We start from the raw sequence: 17,571 nt of genomic DNA on the forward strand, positions 1-17,571 counted from the left end.
CAAAAATGCACTGATGTAAGGAATTAAGCTCTGTTATTAGCCATCCCATTGTTTTAATAGCTCCGTCATTAAATAAAGTTGATAATACTCAAGCAGCACTTTTCATCTCCAAAGCATGTTAATCCATCCGTTACACCTCTTAACGTTCCTGTGAAGCAGGTATGCTGTTAGTGACACCAACACATAGAGGCTTTTATAGCACCAAGAATTGATGATGGAATTGCTCCAGATACTTTTCCCAGGAGATAATGGCTGTATAATCTGGTTATTTTTACACTGTGCCCAGCACATGCAGGAATCTTGTCCTTTTCACCTATTGGCAGTTCATGATGGCACCAATTAAATGTCTTGCATCACACAACATACTGCAGATTGTTTAACATAAATTTTCAAAGAAGCAAGCTAGTTCTCCTGCAATGAAACTCAATGGGATTTCCCCCCCACACACACTAGCTTCAAAGAGCATAGTTGAGCCCTTAAAGGGATTTACTTCTGTTAAATATTATCCTCAAAACTGAGAAATTAAAAGCAAATGGGCTTTCTTCTTTTTTCCTCTAAGACACGTCAAAAGAGTATTATGAAAAAGAATAGCTTTCCACAGCTTTTAGAAACTCCCCAAGTGAATTTCAATTGCAGGTTTTTAGGAAAGAGTGTAATTAACAACTTTATTCAGTCTGAAGCCAGAAAATTCTTTATATATTTGGCATGAAAAAAAGCAGAGCAGGAGGACGGGAGTAAATGACCTAGATTTTCACAAGTGACAAATGACTCCTAGGTGCTCTGTCTGAGACCCCTAAAATGGCAGAGATTCCCACACAGTGCACTGCAAAATGACTTCTCTTTATTGTGTTCCGTGATGGATGTTCAAAATCACCCAAGACACTCGTGGAAATCTAGGCTGCTGTGTTTGTTAAAGTGATTATTTTATTCACCTAGGGTAACTTTTCCAACAATGCACCCTTTGCCAAGCAATTAAATCCCATTTTCAGAAGTGACCTTGGTATGCCAGAAGCTCTCCTAATTCACAATGATCTCCCCTTGTTTGAGCTTACTCCATTGTTTTCCTGGAAATGTGTGCTTTGAGAGCATCTCCCATAAAGAAGAAATGGGGAAAACAAGGTGTGACCAAGCTAACATTTTCAGAATGTCCCTTGCTATTTTTGCCATTTTTTCTTCTTTTCAGTGTTGTTTTTTCCACAATAAAGTCAACATTTTCTATAAAAAGCAAGTCCTCTATGAAAAGCCTGTTTGCCTAATAGCAGTTTTTCTGTATTAATGTTGATAATCTCTGTTTTGTCAAAGGTAAAAAGATTTAATGCCTTTATCTTTTGGAATTGTTATTTATAGAAGAGGAGGTCTCCCTAAAATGTAATCAAAGATACATATTTTAAGTATAGTAGGCAAGTCAGTACTGCAGGCAGTTGTTTATTCATTAACCTCAGCGTAGCTAGGCTGGCAGCCTCCCAGTACTTATTTACTTTGTGCTTACCACGGGGAGGAATTTGAAATCCATTGCTATTTTATTCTGAGTCCCAGGAGAGATGATTCTGTCCTTCCACTTACGTCTCATTTTGTATGACTAAAATGCTCAGATTTCAGAGAGTAGTGTAGCGGTGAGCATGGCAGTAACAGGAGCCTGAAAATTCAGTCTGATGTATGGACAATTGTGATTCATTCCCAAAACTTTATTTTCTGTCAACAAGCACCATCACAGGTGAGAGAGAAATACGAGAACTGGGTTTTTGCTCCTCTTAGCAGGGAGTGTCATCAACATCCTTAAACAAATAGCCATGCATGCCAGCCTGCAGATAAACTCGAAGAAAGTGTAAATCTCTAGGACAGCAAGTGTCTGAAATGGAAGAATAGTGTAAGAGATGAAGCTGATTCTATCCCTCATCCCTTCCAGCACCTTTAAGCATTGCTACTATTGAAAATAAAAGCTTCCTAATCACTTCAGCCTTCCTTATTCTTAGACAGCGGGTAGTTGAAGCCCTTGGCCTCCTCTGCTAACTGTAATGACAAAATTTAAATGCATAGGCTATTTAAATTCAAGAACAAAGCTGGCTGTAGCACTGGCTTGGCAATGCATGTGGAAATCCAAAAAGGCAGAGACCTGTATTATTTAACTCCTTGAAGTCATAGTCAGCAGATGAAGAGCAACAGGGCTTGGGAGAGGGAAAAACAGTACTCGAGGCTTCTCCGCGCGAGAGAGAAACTTGGCTGCCCGCTGATGAGTTGTTTTGTGTCTCTTAGACACGTTTGCACGCTTAATTTTTCTGTGACTTTTCAGAAAGCACAGAGAAATAGTGACAAGAATTTGGCACTCTTTAAGTATTCTACAACAGCATAGCTGCAATAAAGATTTCTTGAAACGGTTGTGGCCGAGAATCCCCGCCAGTCCCCTGGCAAGCCCGCAAGGTAGAACATCTCTGCTGATAACGCCACGTGGGGAAAGCGGGGTTTATGCAACTCTGTTCACGGGGGAAATCGTGCCAACTTCTCACTGGATGGAGTAAAGCGCATTACTTGTATTTACTTGTAATTCAGCTGCTTGGCAGAGGAGGTTTGTGCCAGGGAAATCCTTACTTCCTCTGAAAAAATATAGGGCATGGGTGGACTGCAACAAAGGCACTTCTTTCCTTCCTGGCTGTAGCAAGCTGGGTGTTTAGCACAGATCACAGGGAGCAGGGCAGCGAGCTAACCTCTGAGTAGTCCTTCGCAGCGTAGAGGGTGTGTAATCACCCGTGCAGAGTACAGCGAGGGATGTGCAGTCATGAGTCACTTCCATTTTTCTAGTCACTGAATCTTCCTTTTAAATAGTTAAGCTGAGCACACGGAGGACAAGATAAGGCTTGTATTGATGGAAAGCACCATCTGATATGGGCAGCTGCGTCCTCATCACCTGGCCCCGTCGGCACTCCCAGGCAAAGCAATCTGCGATGAGAATACGAGTGTGCAATGCTACAAACCTAGTGATTGCTCGGAACAACGACCCTGGCGTCTGCTTGGAAGGTGTCTGAGATCGTTTTTTTTTTACTTGAAGCTAGGAAAATAGAAGTTTAAAACACTGTATGTAGGAAAGTGTTTGAAGGCACTGAACAACCGGTGTCACCAGTTAACACCTGCTGGAGTTTTGTTTCTAGATTTTCATCTAGGTTTGCCTAGTAGCATCGGGCTTCTGCATTAGCTGTTAGAGCTGTCATCCCTCTGTTATATACGATGGTATAAAAAGGGGTAACTAGCTGCAACCCAGTGACAACGGTTATTAATTTGGCAGAAGAATGAGCACAGATATCTCAGGTACACACTGTGCTCTAACAAGGTTTTTCTGAGCTGCCATTGATCAAATGGTATGAAGCCTTAAAATGGGATCACACTTCGTTTCATCCTTTGCGTGTTTCCTCGCTTGTTGTTTTCCAAATAAACACGCTTCTGTAAGATCTTAAAAGCTATTTGTGGAAGTTTAAGTTGTTCTCAAGGGCATGAGATGTTTCTAAAATGCCAGTCTCAAGGTGGTGTCCCTGCAAAGGCCTTTGAGAGCCCCTGAGGCTGTCAGGCCCGGGTTTGCTGTGAGCACAGATGTCTCTAGCCAAAGGCTTTTTCTGGAGCATGTGATATCCTGCTTGCTGGAGCAAACCTGATAGCTTGATAAGGAGTGGGGTGGCGCATGCTGCACAGCCAGGCGTACCTGCATGGGGACTCTCTCTTGTCTGCCAGAAAGCAGCTGTACAGAATCCCAGAACCATCTGGGTTGGAAAAGCCCTTGAAGCTCCTCCAGCCCAACCATGACCCTCACCCTGACCGTTCCCAACTCCCCCAGATCCCTCAGCGCTGGCTCAGCCTGACTCTTCAACCCCTCCAGGGATCCCGGGGACTCCCCCCTGCCCTGGGCAGCCCATTCCAACGCCCAACAGCCCCTTCTGCACAGAAATCCTTCCTCAGAGCCAGCCTGACCCTGCCCTGGGCAGCTTGAGGCCATTCCCTCGGGGCCTGGCGCTGGGGCCTTGGCTCCAGAGACTCATCCCCCCTCTCTGCCCCCTCCTGGCAGGGAGTTGCAGAGGGCCAGGAGGTCTCCCCTCAGCCTCCTCTTCTCCAGACTGAACCCCCCCAGTTCCCCCAGCCGCTCCCCAGCAGACCTGTGCTCCAGACCCTGCCCCAGCTCCGTTGCCCTTCTCTGGCCACGCTCGAGTCACTCAATGGCCTTTTTGGGGTGAGGGGCCCAAAACTGAACCCACTCAGCGAGGGGCGGCCTCACCAGTGCCGAGCCCAGGGCTCAGATCGCTTCCCTGTCCCTGCTGGCCACGCCAGTGCTGACACAAGCCAGGATGCCGTTGGCCTTCTTGGCCCCCTGGGCACTCTGCTGGCTCCTGTTCAGCCAGCAAACGAACAGGAATAAGCAGATTAGGGTATATCGTACTTACTTGCAGTTGTCTTTCTGGGGCTGTGTTAAATGCAGCAAATTTCAGTTTCTGAAGAATAGAATATGAACTTTAATTCTGGAGAACAGAAAATAATTCAGTTCTGGAGAACTGAATATAAACTTTAGGTAAGCTTGTTGTCTGTGCCTCAGTTTTTCCACACTTTGTGCTTTGCAGATGAAGAAAGGAAGAGTTCTATATAGATACAGCCCTGCATTGTTCTTTGCGCAACAGTGGCTGCCCCTTGTACTGCCGTTCTTGACAATCCAGCAAGGTGATCTTCCTGCTCCTCTCTGAGGCAGCACCTTCTGGATGGTGGTCGTGTCCCCCTTGGATTTTACTTCTGAGGTTACTTTTTGGGTCAGCTGACAACTGACCATCATTCCATCTGTTGTCTGTTTACCTGACAGCCCTCAGCTACATTTTATAGGCTGTTAGACTCAGGTTTTGTTTGTTTTATTATTATTACTGGTTTTATTTTGGACAATGTCCCAGTTGCCTAGCAATGTCAGTAGGTGCTTTGAAAAGAAATAGTGAAGCATAAGCTTTCTGCAAGGTAGAACATTATATTCTGCTTCACATTGAGTCTTTTTTATCTGCAAGTCTCCATGGACTTTATCAGCATTAATAAATGAAATTCACCTTCTCTTTCAGAATGCAGGGGAGGGAGAGAACGATACAGGAAGCAGGCAGCATCCTATTTGTCACAGATGATATCCAAAGCAGAGAAAGGCAAAGCAAGGTAGAAAGCCTGGTTTGATATGCTGACCCACTGAAGTCAGGCATTGATCTCTCATGGGAGTCATGAAGAAAGCTGAGTGCATACCGCTTGTAAGAATGAGAGCTCTGTTGAATTCCCTTTGCAGCTAATGGGCTGGATGGAGCTCACAGGGTTAGGCAGAGTAAGGGAGTGAGCAAATTGTGTGGAGTGATTGTTTGTTTAGTTATTTCCCAGGAGCAGGAATATGGTCCCAGAGGCAACACAGACAGGGGACAGGGTGGTGAAGAAATCAGCACATCCTCTTTGCACATATTATGCTCTTTGTTCTGTTCTGTCCCCAGGAAAACCGTTACCACTGATTGTTGTCTGAGTTTAGTTCACAGCCCCGTGGCACCTGGCCTTGTGAAATTTAGGCAATGCCTCTGTAGGGAGAGTGGGATCCACAGGCCAAGTCTGTACTTCTGAGCAGCTGCAAGCACGACTGAAGAGTATGTGTGCCATGTCAGTGGTGCTAATGGGAACTGTGGCCCCTGTGGTTCCTGCCCTCCCTCTGCTAAATCCACAGCTGACCCTCTACCACCAGTAATACTTTGTCCTTGTTTCTAAGGGCAGCAGAGTGGGCTGACAGTCTCACATTGTGCCCATAAAAGTCACCATTGATTTTGTCTGTGGTTGCTGTTATCAAAAGAAAATAATATGAGGCATCCTGGGTTTTTCTGCCAGCAAAGAACTGCAGGTGCTTCAGCGACTTGCTCTCTTTAAAGAAGTACATTTACTAGACAATCATGCAAAAACCTTGGGCCTTGCTTTTGAAGGTCAGGACATTAGAAATAGCCATGTAAAGAATGACTATTTTACAGATGAGTGAACCCATCAAAACGAGTCACTCGGGAGGGCAGTAAGAACAGGCTTGACAGCAGAGAGCTGTTACCACATTTGGTAATAGAAAGAAGCCAAGTACCAGCTATAGCCTGAGAGTTTCGCATGAGCTGTGTGGTGCATCTTCAGGTATGTAAGGCTTAATATGCAGGCTGGAAAAAACATGGTCCCTGAGGGGCAGTGATACAGTGGGCACAGCTCTGGCTGGACTGTTCCTGGTTAAGGTTTGGACAAGTGCTCTGGGTAATGCACAGCTTTCTTGAAGAGGCAGCTGGCTTTAGAGCCTCTACCTTGGCGCTGGACTAGAAAGCAGGAATTTCACAGAATCCCAGAATCATCTGGGTTGGAAAAGCCCTTGAAGCTCCTCCAGCCCAACCATGAACCTGACCCTGACCATTCCCAACTCCCCCAGACCCCTCAGCGCTGGCTCAGCCCGACTCTTCAACCCCTCCAGGGATCCCGGGGACTCCCCCCTGCCCTGGGCAGCCCATTCCAACGCCCAACAGCCCCTTCTGCACAGAAATCCTTCCTCAGAGCCAGCCTGACCCTGCCCTGGGCAGCTTGAGGCCATTCCCTCGGGGCCTGGCGCTGGCTCCTTGGCTCCAGAGACTCATCCCCCCTCTCTGCCCCCTCCTGGCAGGGAGTTGCAGAGGGCCAGGAGGTCTCCCCTCAGCCTCCTCTTCTCCAGACTGAACCCCCCAGTTCCCCCAGCCGCTCCCTAGCAGACCTGTGCTCCAGACCCTGCCCCAGCTCCGTTGCCCTTCTCTGGCCACGCTCGAGTCATTCAATGGCCTTTTTGGGGTGAGGGGCCCAAAACTGAACCCACTCATCGAGGGGCAGCCTCACCAGTGCCGAGCCCAGGGCTCAGATCCCTTCCCTGTCCCTGTGGCCACGCCAGTGCTGACACAAGCCAGGATGCCATTGGCCTCCTTGGCCCCTGGGCACTCTGCTGGCTCCTGTTCAGCCAGCTATCGATCCATTTAGCCAACTCTGAATAAAGTTGGCTCCTTCTCTCTCTTGACCTTATAATGATAAGAGATTCAATGACTAGGTTAGGTAGCTGAAGACATTCTTCTGTCCTTCCTCTCACGATAGCTCTGTATAATAAAGTCTCTTGGTGCTGAAGTTTCCCCTTTACAATGTGTTTTTGTCATGGCTGGTTCCACAGGGCCAGGAGGTACTTTCTGAAATATGCCCAGGCGGGCACCTCCACTTCTTGTAGCAAGATTTTCTGTAGGCCTCCATCACCCACACTGAGATGAACTTCGGCGTCGCACGGCCTTTTCTACAAATGGTAAATGTGCCAAAACACGCTTGTCCTGCACAGGAACTCATCAGTACTTCATAAAACTGTAAACTCGCATGTAGTCCTCGTATGTGGGCAAAGTACTTAAAATCGCCACGTACCATTTCCACGAAGAAGCTATGGGGAAAGACCTTATTTCAGTAAAGCTTCTGCTTCATGCTTAACCTTTTGTACTTGCAAATAGGATAAATAATGTTTTGGAGAGCGATGTGTGGCTTTACCCCTGAGAATGGACAGGAGAGTAAAAAAACAATGCGGCTGCCCACCCCCCTCTACTGGCCTGTGCAGGGACTGCCGGGGTAATGCTGGCTTTGTACGTGGGGGGGAAAATCTCTTAAAAAAAAAAAAGAAAGGGGGAAAGCTTGGGGAAGGGTAAATTTGGGCAGAAAGCACTTCTGTTAGTATTTCCACACCATACATGCCTGAGTGTCACAAAACTCCATCTCCTTTTTAAATTAGGGCCAGTGTCATCAATAAAAATAAATTAGTCAACCTTTTCTTATAGGCCAAAACCATTTTGCATAGCCAACAGGTGAAATCAGAGAGGCTGAACTTTTTATCCAACTGTGGTTGTTTTGCAGATTTTTTGGGGGACGGGGTGGACACAGAGGGGAGTGTAGTCTGGGTTGAAACAAGGGTGATAGTAACACATGTCTGTTGGCTTTAGTAGTTTTATCTCAGCTTTAACACAGTTCAGATGAGAACAACATCTGGTCTAGGTACATGAGGGAATTTTCTTGGCATTGGCTCAGAGTGCTGAATAAGTCCCGGATAAATCACCCAAAGCAATGATCTTTCATTGCCAGCCTTTCTGGCAATTGGGTTTCAGTAACTTTGTTGTGTGACAAGGTGTATGCAAGCTGTCAGCACAAATGAATCAATTCTCTGTGAAGGCGACAGTACTGAATCTGCAATTTCCAGTGGTACGGTTAGTGTGGAAACACCACAGCCCAAGGCAATTTAAGGGCTGAGGTGATGTAACCCAGCCAGCTTGCTAGAAAACGTCATGATATAGAAAAGCCTGGGGAACTGAGAGCTTCACCAGAACAAAGACCGTGTCCATATGGCATCATATTTCCTGGGAAAACTTATTTTTACGCTTTTTGACATGTCTACAATTCTGGTGTTATGCCTCATTTACCCGGGTACATTCTGGGAAATCTAGTCAATAATTCCTTATGTCTGTTCTTACAGCAGAGAGCAGTGTGACGCATAGAGTCATCTGAGTTATTCCTATGGCTGGATTGCATGCTGAGAAATTTTTATAATGGCCTGAGATTACACTGGTCTCCTTAATCTCGAGCTCAGATATATCAAACAGCAGACAAATTTCCTGACTAACAGAAAAGTAAAGTAAATTTCATCCATTTGGGTAGATGTATAGGGGGTTTTTTTTGTACAATTTTAGCACTAGGCAGATCTGAAATTTCTGAGTGGCAAAGGAATGAGCCCCAGGCAAACTCAACCAGAAAGGAAAGCTTCACTGAATGACTGCAGGGTAAACCCAACAGTTTTGCTGGAACTTTAGTGGCCTGTTGCTGCACAAATTACAGCATGTAAGGGAGCACTCTAGTGAGCACAGTGGTGTGACTGAATTCAGCATACTGCCGCAGACGTTTGAAGGGTGCAGAGGACCCGGTTTGTCTCTCAGCAGCGCCCGAAAGGTCCTCGTCACTGAGCTGCGTCATGGTTTCATAGAGCTGTAAGGCAGGTCTCAGCAAAACTCATCTATTTGTTCTTCAGGAGGATGGGAAACGCTTTAAGGAAGGTCTCCAAATTCAGGGGTCCCCAAAAACCATCCAGCAGTTTGTGTTCCAGGCCCGCCAGCCCGCTCGCAGACTGTGTAAAGGAACAGGGTCTGGCAGGGCTGAGTATCAGGCACCTGCATCGCTTGTTTTTCCAGGGGGTTCAGCTCCCCCAGCCTGTAGCATCATCCGCCTTAGGCACACCAGTGTGCTGCACCAGTGTGTGCCATCGCACACCCATCCGCTGCTGGGGGGGAGGCAGCTGCTAGAGCAGGCGGCGGCAGGCGGCTGCTGTCTGAACGAGGTGTGTATTTTTAGCAATGGCTGCAAAGCCTTGCTGACACAGAAGCGGTGCACCATGGCATGCTAGTCCCACAGCAAATACTTCATCCTCTCTGTTTTATGTGAATCTGCAGTGACAACGAGCAGTAGGGAACCTACCACCATCCCCTTGCAGGGCAGGGAATACAGGGGAGGGAGGAACGGACAGACCCGAGTCAAAGAGTTTTAGCACATTTTGTCCTTGGTGCTGCAGCCAGTCACTGCCTGCAGGTTTATATTTATGAACCTGTATCGGGGGATTGCTTGATAGGTCTTTAATTTCCTTTGGTTTTACTCTGAACAGGCCTCTCTAGGGACAGTAAGAACATTTTCAGTGTTATTGAATGTCATCTCCATGCGAACTGAACAGAGGGAAAATATTCTGATAATAACTGTGAAATATATGGGGGGTGCTAGGCTTTCTGGCTGCTGATTTTTTTATTATTTTTTTTTCCCCTCTAATGAGAGTTTCAAGGTCAGCTGGCTCCATAGATACAAATATGCCAAGAACAAAATGTACAGATGCACCAGGAGTCAGGGACAGAGACATGCTGGCACTGTAAACAGACCTGGATCGTGTCCAGTATTGTCAGGCAGCGAGCTTACAGGAGTGTTCATTAAAAGGCACTTTGTTACACTGAGATCAAGATTTATCTTTTGTCTCCATTGCATCGTTAAACATGAGTTATTCGCATTTTTGTGGAAAAGCCTAGATTCGGCACAATCTCAAAATGTTGTTTGGAGGATGGGAAGGGTTTTATTCGCGTACTACAGAACCCTACAGCCGTATCTGCGCACATAACAGACTGTGTGGTTCCCTGAGTAAGTGGCTGGAGTAGAAGCCAGAAGTCTGACTCTTTTCATAATTCTGCTGCTCATTTATTCTGTAAACACAGAAAAATCTTTTACAGTAGCTGTTGTGAGTTCCCATACACCCTCTCATTTCCCTCCTAGATATGTTTCCTTTTGTCAGTCATTTGTTTGAACTAAATATCAACCAGTCAGGCAAAAGCTGGAGATATCTTCATCTAGCAGTCTTTGGCAGACTTAAAATAGTAATGCATATTATAGCGTACTTATTTTTTGTAACTGTCAGTTGTTGCTACCAAGACAGGGAATTCCTTATAAATATTGAATGCTGCTGCAAGGTCTGGGGGAAAAAAAACCCATAAATCTAGAAATAGTTCTCTTAAGCTCCCAAATGACTGCAAAACTGCTGAAAATCTTCCTAATGTTAGTAAATTATGTGGAGATCCAAGAGCTCAGAAGTTACCTAACTGTTACTGGGATTTTCTAATAAGCAGTCATAGCTCCTGAACTAAGCCAGCCCATGCAGATTACTTGCTGGACTGGGGCAGAATGGAACAATTGGGTTTGTCCTTAAAGACTCTCTAGAAGTTACTGTAGTAAGATGCATCCCAGAAATCGGATTGAAGGTCTGTTGCATGTAAAAGAATAAAACTTAATTGCAGAGGAGATTCACTGCCCAGTTTAAGTGCTGAAATTTTGACAAAGCAAAAAATTCCCTCGGTAGAGGATTCCAGGCCTTGCAGATAGGGTCTGCTGGAGTCATGTGTGGTCAGCAACCACTGTGCTACTCTATTATGGCAGAAGGAATTCATGTTTTGGTTCTTTTTATGGACCCCTCCACTACCCTTCTCACACCAGAAGGATCCTAGTGCAAGGTACGGTTTGGTCTTTTACTAAAAGAACCATGTAGATTGTGAATTTAAAATGGGGTTTGAATATTTTTCACAATTAGATCTCTAGTTCAAATCATAGAACCACAGAATCGCAGACTCATCTGGGTTGGAAAAGCCCTTGAAGCTCCTCCAGTCCAACCATGACCCTCACCCTGACCGTTCCCAACTCCCCCAGATCCCTCAGCGCTGGCTCAGCCCGACTCTTCAACCCCTCCAGGGATCCCGGGGACTCCCCCCCTGCCCTGGGCAGCCCATTCCAACGCCCAACAGCCCCTTCTGCACAGAAATCCTTCCTCAGAGCCAGCCTGACCCTGCCCTGGGCAGCTTGAGGCCATTCCCTCGGGGCCTGGCGCTGGCTCCTTGGCTCCAGAGACTCATCCCCCCTCTCTGCCCCCTCCTGGCAGGGAGTTGCAGAGGGCCAGGAGGTCTCCCCTCAGCCTCCTCTTCTCCAGACTGAAGCCTAGGTTAGCCACAACTGAAGTTTTAGATCCCTAGTGACATCAGTCAGATCCTAATCTCCAAGCTCCACCTTTTCTAATTGAAACAGAGAAGCCAAGGGTGAATTGTGGGGGTACTGCCAGCTAGTCTATGTGCTGGTCAGCCTCTCTAACAGACCCCTTCTGGCTCCAGAGCTGCTCTGACCAGTCACCTGAATACACTTGGGCTGTAATGAAAGGGCAGCCCTCGGGAAAGGCTGTCCATACAGTACCCATTTGTGGCTAAATAGAGGCCTTTTGTCCCCAGAGCTGCTAGTCTGCTGCCAGGCACACACACATGAGATTAAACAATAATAAAAAGACTCCATTAGAGTCAGTGGGGGTCACTTCTTCTGCAGCCAGAGTAGAGCTGAAAAGAATCCTGAAGTGAACTCGGAGCGATGACGCGCAAGACCTGCTATAACAAATGCTGAGTTGCTTTTAATTCCTAAGAGAGGGTTGTAAATAGTATTAAAATATGACAATTAAATAAACTAGACATGCTGATGTGTCCGTTTTCTGAAGCCTGTCTTCAGAATATTATTTTTGCCCCATAGATTGTGCTTTCTTGTAAGTAATCACAGAATATGCTGGAAGCGACTGTTTTGTGCTGCGTCGGTCAGCGGTGTTCTGTGGATGGTTGTTTCACAGAGGGTGACAACCCAGGACTTCAAACCCAGGACCCAGGACTGTGCACACTGGGCTTTGGCTGTGCTCCTAACTCGTGCCCAAAGGCAGAATTTATTCTATTACTCTCATCATTCCATTAACGTTTGTGGAATCCCTTGGAATCAACTCAATACCCTGGTAAATTCCTCGTAGTTAAGTGAGGGAGTTGCTGGCTCCACCTCTTGTCCATCTCCAACCTCCTGCATGCCCCCATCCCTCTCGGCAAAGGGAAGGCTGTATGTTTTTAGGAGGGAAGTTAACGAGATTCCCACCTGGAAGAGCTAAGGCATTTGTTTTTGGCAGAAATTGTTTCGAATTCTGACAGCCTCACAAGGCAATTGTCATAAATTTGCTATTATTAGCGGTGCACTATGACTACTGCATTTTGTTGTTTCTGGGCTCGCAGGCAGCGAACAGCCGGGCACTCTGGAAGTGGAGGGGTGGATCATTCAGAGGAGAGATGTCACACGTGCGCAAGTTCACACATGCTCAAACGCTTGCCCCTCGCCGGAGTTTTCTAGCCCTGCAGCTACCATGGGCCTGAGTGGGAAGTTTAGTCTCTGGGTGCCCTTCAGCCTTAGGTTCTGCTGCCGCACCTGCAAAACAAGAGCTTAATTAGCGTTAATTATAACAGCGGTTCAGGCAGAACTGGACTAACACACTTGCAGGCAATCCAGAAGTTAAAAGACAGCAGCGGCTTGGGATGTGTGTTGGCTGGCGCAAATCCGTGCTAGGCACTAGCCCCACATCGCTGTGAGAAGAGCTGTCTCTTTGCCTGGGTTATCATTAGCTCCTCATTATCATATCAAAGGAAATGGCAAGCAGACTCCTCCACACATGCTTCACACAGGCGGGGGAGTTTGGGTTTATTGCAGAAACTTTTCCTTCCCCTTGTCTGACGCTGTTTCTAATCCCCCAAATTTCATTTTGAGTCTGGGGTTTGAATAAGCCCCAAAACACAAAAGAACGTCGAGACGGAGTGGGTGACTGTCACATCTAGATTGTCGGAGCTTTACTTGAAAGCTCAGCTCCCATTCAGGGAAGAGTGGAGGTGGATGAGACAATCTCAGAAGATTTCCAGCACTGGCTCTACAACTCTGTTTTCTTCCGGCGTGACGGTAGGTTAATGGTTGACAAATGGGAAGAGACATCTCTCCTTCCAGAGATCAAATTGCACAACAAATTAAAATGTTCCCTGCAGGCACTGTTGCTCCCTCTCCTCTCGATACATGCAAAGCTGAAGACAGCCTCCACTGATGCCAGAGCAAGCTGCAGATTCTGTCACTGGCGCTCAGATTGAAGACTGTCCCTTTGGGTAATAAATGTCATGGGCCAGTCTGTGCTCATCATGGGAGGTGGCTCGTTTATGTGCAGTGAAACCTCAGGGAAATGGAGGTTACTCCCCATTGGGTTCACGCAAGCTCAGAAACTGGTCTGCCCTGATGCGTTCTATAGGAACCAACAAAAATCCAAACTGTTTGTTTTGTGAAAGTTTTTATATACATAATGTTCTCAGAGAGCTATTTAGTTATATTAAAATGAGACGGAAGTTTGTTCTTCCACATCTCGTTCCATTTGCAAACCCAGGAGCTAAGCATTCCACAGTTGCCATAATTTCACCCCTGTAAATAGCCCTGGATGTCCTTTGAACAGTGAAGCACAGCTCTTCCAGCTTGTGAGCACCCCCAGGAAAATCAAGATGTTGCACCGAAGTGAAATTTGTATCTACACGCTCCCGGAATTAGATCATTCATCCTATCCTAACATAAGGGTCCAATTGGGAAGCCTCCTGGTACGACCTGTCATCAGTTAGAAAGGAAATAGCAGCACTGTTTGACTTGGACCAGCGTATCCTAAATGGCGTGGCCTAAGGTGGATCCCATCCCAAAAACTGAGACAACTCAGGAGAGCAATCCCTCTGCATTTCCTTGGTTACAGACTGGCCCAAGAGGACACCCGACCTGTACTGCCCTTTGGGGTTAAATCTGCCCTTCTGCAGCAAGCTGGTACCTGGAGTTCTCTAACACATTTCAAATTTGTGAGGCCAGTGACAACTTTTTAACAACATTAGCAAGGGCGCATTGGTGTTGTCGACTGACTGAGGTGTAGTTTAGAGACTGAAAAACTGTTTTCCAGTCTGGCTTGTCTTTAATCAGTACAGGAACTGGGGGGGTTCAGTCTGGAGAAGAGGAGGCTGAGGGGAGACCTCCTGGCCCTCTGCAACTCCCTGCCAGGAGGGGGCAGAGAGGGGGGATGAGTCTCTGGAGCCAAGGAGCCAGCGCCAGGCCCCGAGGGAATGGCCTCAAGCTGCCCAGGGCAGGGTCAGGCTGGCTCTGAGGAAGGATTTCTGTGCAGAAGGGGCTGTTGGGCGTTGGAATGGGCTGCCCAGGGCATGGGGGGAGTCCCCGGGATCCCTGGAGTGGTTGAAGAGTCGGGCTGAGCCAGCGCTGAGGGATCTGGGGGAGTTGGGAATGGTCAGGGTGAGGGTCATGGTTGGACTGGAGGAGCTGCAAGGGCTTTTCCAACCCGGATGATTCTGGGATTCTGTGAAATTAGAAGATGTCTATTGAAATAATACATGAAATGATGCACTAGTTCACAGTGTGGGAATACAGAAGCAGAAGTCTACCAAGATGCATAAGGACCCATGCAGAAGGTACAACCTCTCTGGCGACCAAATAAATGGCTCCTAAAAGGCCTTTAACATTGACTGAAATACAAGGTACCTCTCAAGTGCCCTCCTTTCTGTGGCCTTTGCTGTGCTTTGTACTGAGCCTGGTGTACCAGGTCCTGCGGCACACAGATGCACTCAGGCTGTGTGCTGGGCAGCATCTGTAATCTCAGGCTCTCCCCGGAGCTCACATCTGGACAGAGGTGTGAGCACAGCACCGTGTAATTGCATAAGGCATCAACAGAGCTGTGGCAAAGAGAGAAGAGGGTCAGAATTATATTGCTGCTCATGAACTGACAAATCTCCTTGGGGGAAGGCCTGTTCTTTCCAGCTGAATAATACGTATGAAATGTTGGGGAAATGGGGCTTTCTGCAGCCTCACAGGTTAGTGGGTGCTGTGAAAATCCCGACTCGGCTTTAAACCCTCAACCGTGCCCCACTTTTGTCAGTGTTTGCAGGGCGATGGGTGGAAGGACGGGTGCCAGCAGATGGCAGTGCCTGTCAGCAGAGTTTCACTCCTGCCAGAAGAAACAGGAGTCTGCTCAGAACGTGACAATGGTTTTATTTCCATCGCATGAAGCACCGTGAGCTCTCGCCTGTGAGCAGTGCAATGGTGTAGCTCAAGGTGGGCAAATGGTCAGCACAAAAATGCCCACACTGTGAGCCCACTCCTCTGCACGGCTGGGAGACCCCCGTCCACGCAGAAGCTGTCGTCGAGTGGGTTTGTAATGGAGATGAGTTGGATGAGTGTGTGTGGGACATGGGAGGAAGGCTTCTCCTAACCCTGACCATGTCACTCCAGCTTTGCAGACTTGCAGAGAGTCTCTTCCTCTAGGGCTGATGGCTGGACAGCTTTTCCTAGCACAAAAATTCATTCTAAATCTTATTAAAAGAGATTAAATGAAAGAAGCAAACCTGATGCCTTTATGAAGGTGACACTGTCCTTAGTGTTGGTGAAGCAGCATCCTGGGACTTAACCTGCTCTGAAATCCAACATTATGGCTTTAGAGGGGGGGCTGACTCTCATGCTGTGTGAATTACTGTAAAACCAAAACAAAGCTGTTAATATAGTCCCCAAACAGCATGTTTATAAGGATACTTCATGTACCATAGACATACTCCTAAAAGAGAAAATAAATATTGCTGAAAAGAGCATTCCTAACAGCTATGAGCAGGCAGAAGATCTAACAGAATTTTGTAGGATTTAATCAACGGTTTATTACCATGACTTTTACTTTCATTGAAAATAGTTTCCCTTCTGATCTGAATTTAGTCCTCTGTGCTAGATGGGGTAGCACCGTTCTAATGCGTGAGAACCGGGAGCCAAGCTGGCTACTCTGATCTCACCGTCCATACTGTGGTGAGGTTGGAAATATGAGCTAACGGCAAGTGGAAAAGCAAAATTACAGCTGCAAAACTGATTTTTAATGGCCTGAGTCTTTGGTTTGGCTCCAGGTTCCTACCCCACCTGGCCAGATCCAACCTCCATGGACAGAACAACCCTGGTAAAAAGATGTGCTTCCTTAACCCAGTCCCCAGTGCGATATGATTATGATATTCAAAGTTGTGGTTATTTCCCTCTCTTTAGCATGTCTGTCTTTGAATTTTTCGAGTCTAGCTTCCATAATAAGGTGTTACTTATCCTAGATTTGAGACGGTTGGGAATCAGATTTTCTGTTCTACAGGAAGTTCCACTAGTTCAATATTTTTCCTGTCCCCAAACAAGAATGCAAATAATAAGTTGCAAAATGTCCATACAGTAAAATAAAAATGCTGACGTATTTCATTAGTGATAGTGTAAATTTAAAAATATTTTAAAAATTGAAAGTCATTCAAAGCAGAACATGGCAAAAATAGCTTTCTGATTCCAGCAATACTGACACATTCCTGTGCAGTGCTTTGGTTTTCACAAGTTCTCTTTTCCTGACCAGAAGCTCTTCTGTGAAAGCATTTCTGATGGGTGTAATGTGTGTGGTCCTGGAATGGACAATTGGGGAGGAGAGGGGGCAGGATTAGGGGAACAGGGCAGCAAAGCCTGAAGGTAACCTGTAGTCACCAGGCAGATCTGTCTCACATATGCAGCTGGCCTGACATTTGCTTTTCAGGAGAGGAAATATTTTACTAATCTAGGAAGACAGTGTGGTATTATCGATGTTAAAAAAAAAATAATAAAAAATGGAGAAAGACAGAAAATACAGCAAAGCAGTGAAGAGCTTTGAGAGCATTCCCTGGGACTAGCTGGATCAGAGGCAAACAGCACAACTCAGTCAGCAAACACCATTTCAGCAGCCTGATGGTTGACAGCCAAGGGGAGGAATCGCGCTCTCCCTCCTTCTCCCCACTTTTCCTAAATTCCTCGGTCCAGCCTGGAAGAGTTTCCCAACACCGATGACTCTGCACACATGTGCTGCCTGTTAAATGTGCAGCTTCTGCCTTGCCCCCATCCTCCTTTTTTTTTTTTTAGGGACTGCTGTTTGCGTGGTTTTGAAAACAAGAACGCAGCAGCCCCCACCCCCTAAAAACCTGGCAGCCCCCCAGCCCCCAGGAAAGGGGAGCCCGGGGGAGGGGGGGCCAAGGCGGTGTGGGGGTAGGGGGGGCAGGGTGCCTGCCGTTTCCTTAAGGCACTGACAGACGCCTCTTTTCTCCCCCCCCGCCCCCAGCC

The sequence above is a fragment of the Athene cunicularia genome (assembly GCF_003259725.1).
Source record: "Athene cunicularia isolate RWA chromosome 24 unlocalized genomic scaffold, athCun1 chr24_part1, whole genome shotgun sequence".
In the NCBI taxonomy this organism is placed as follows: Eukaryota; Metazoa; Chordata; class Aves; order Strigiformes; family Strigidae; genus Athene; species Athene cunicularia.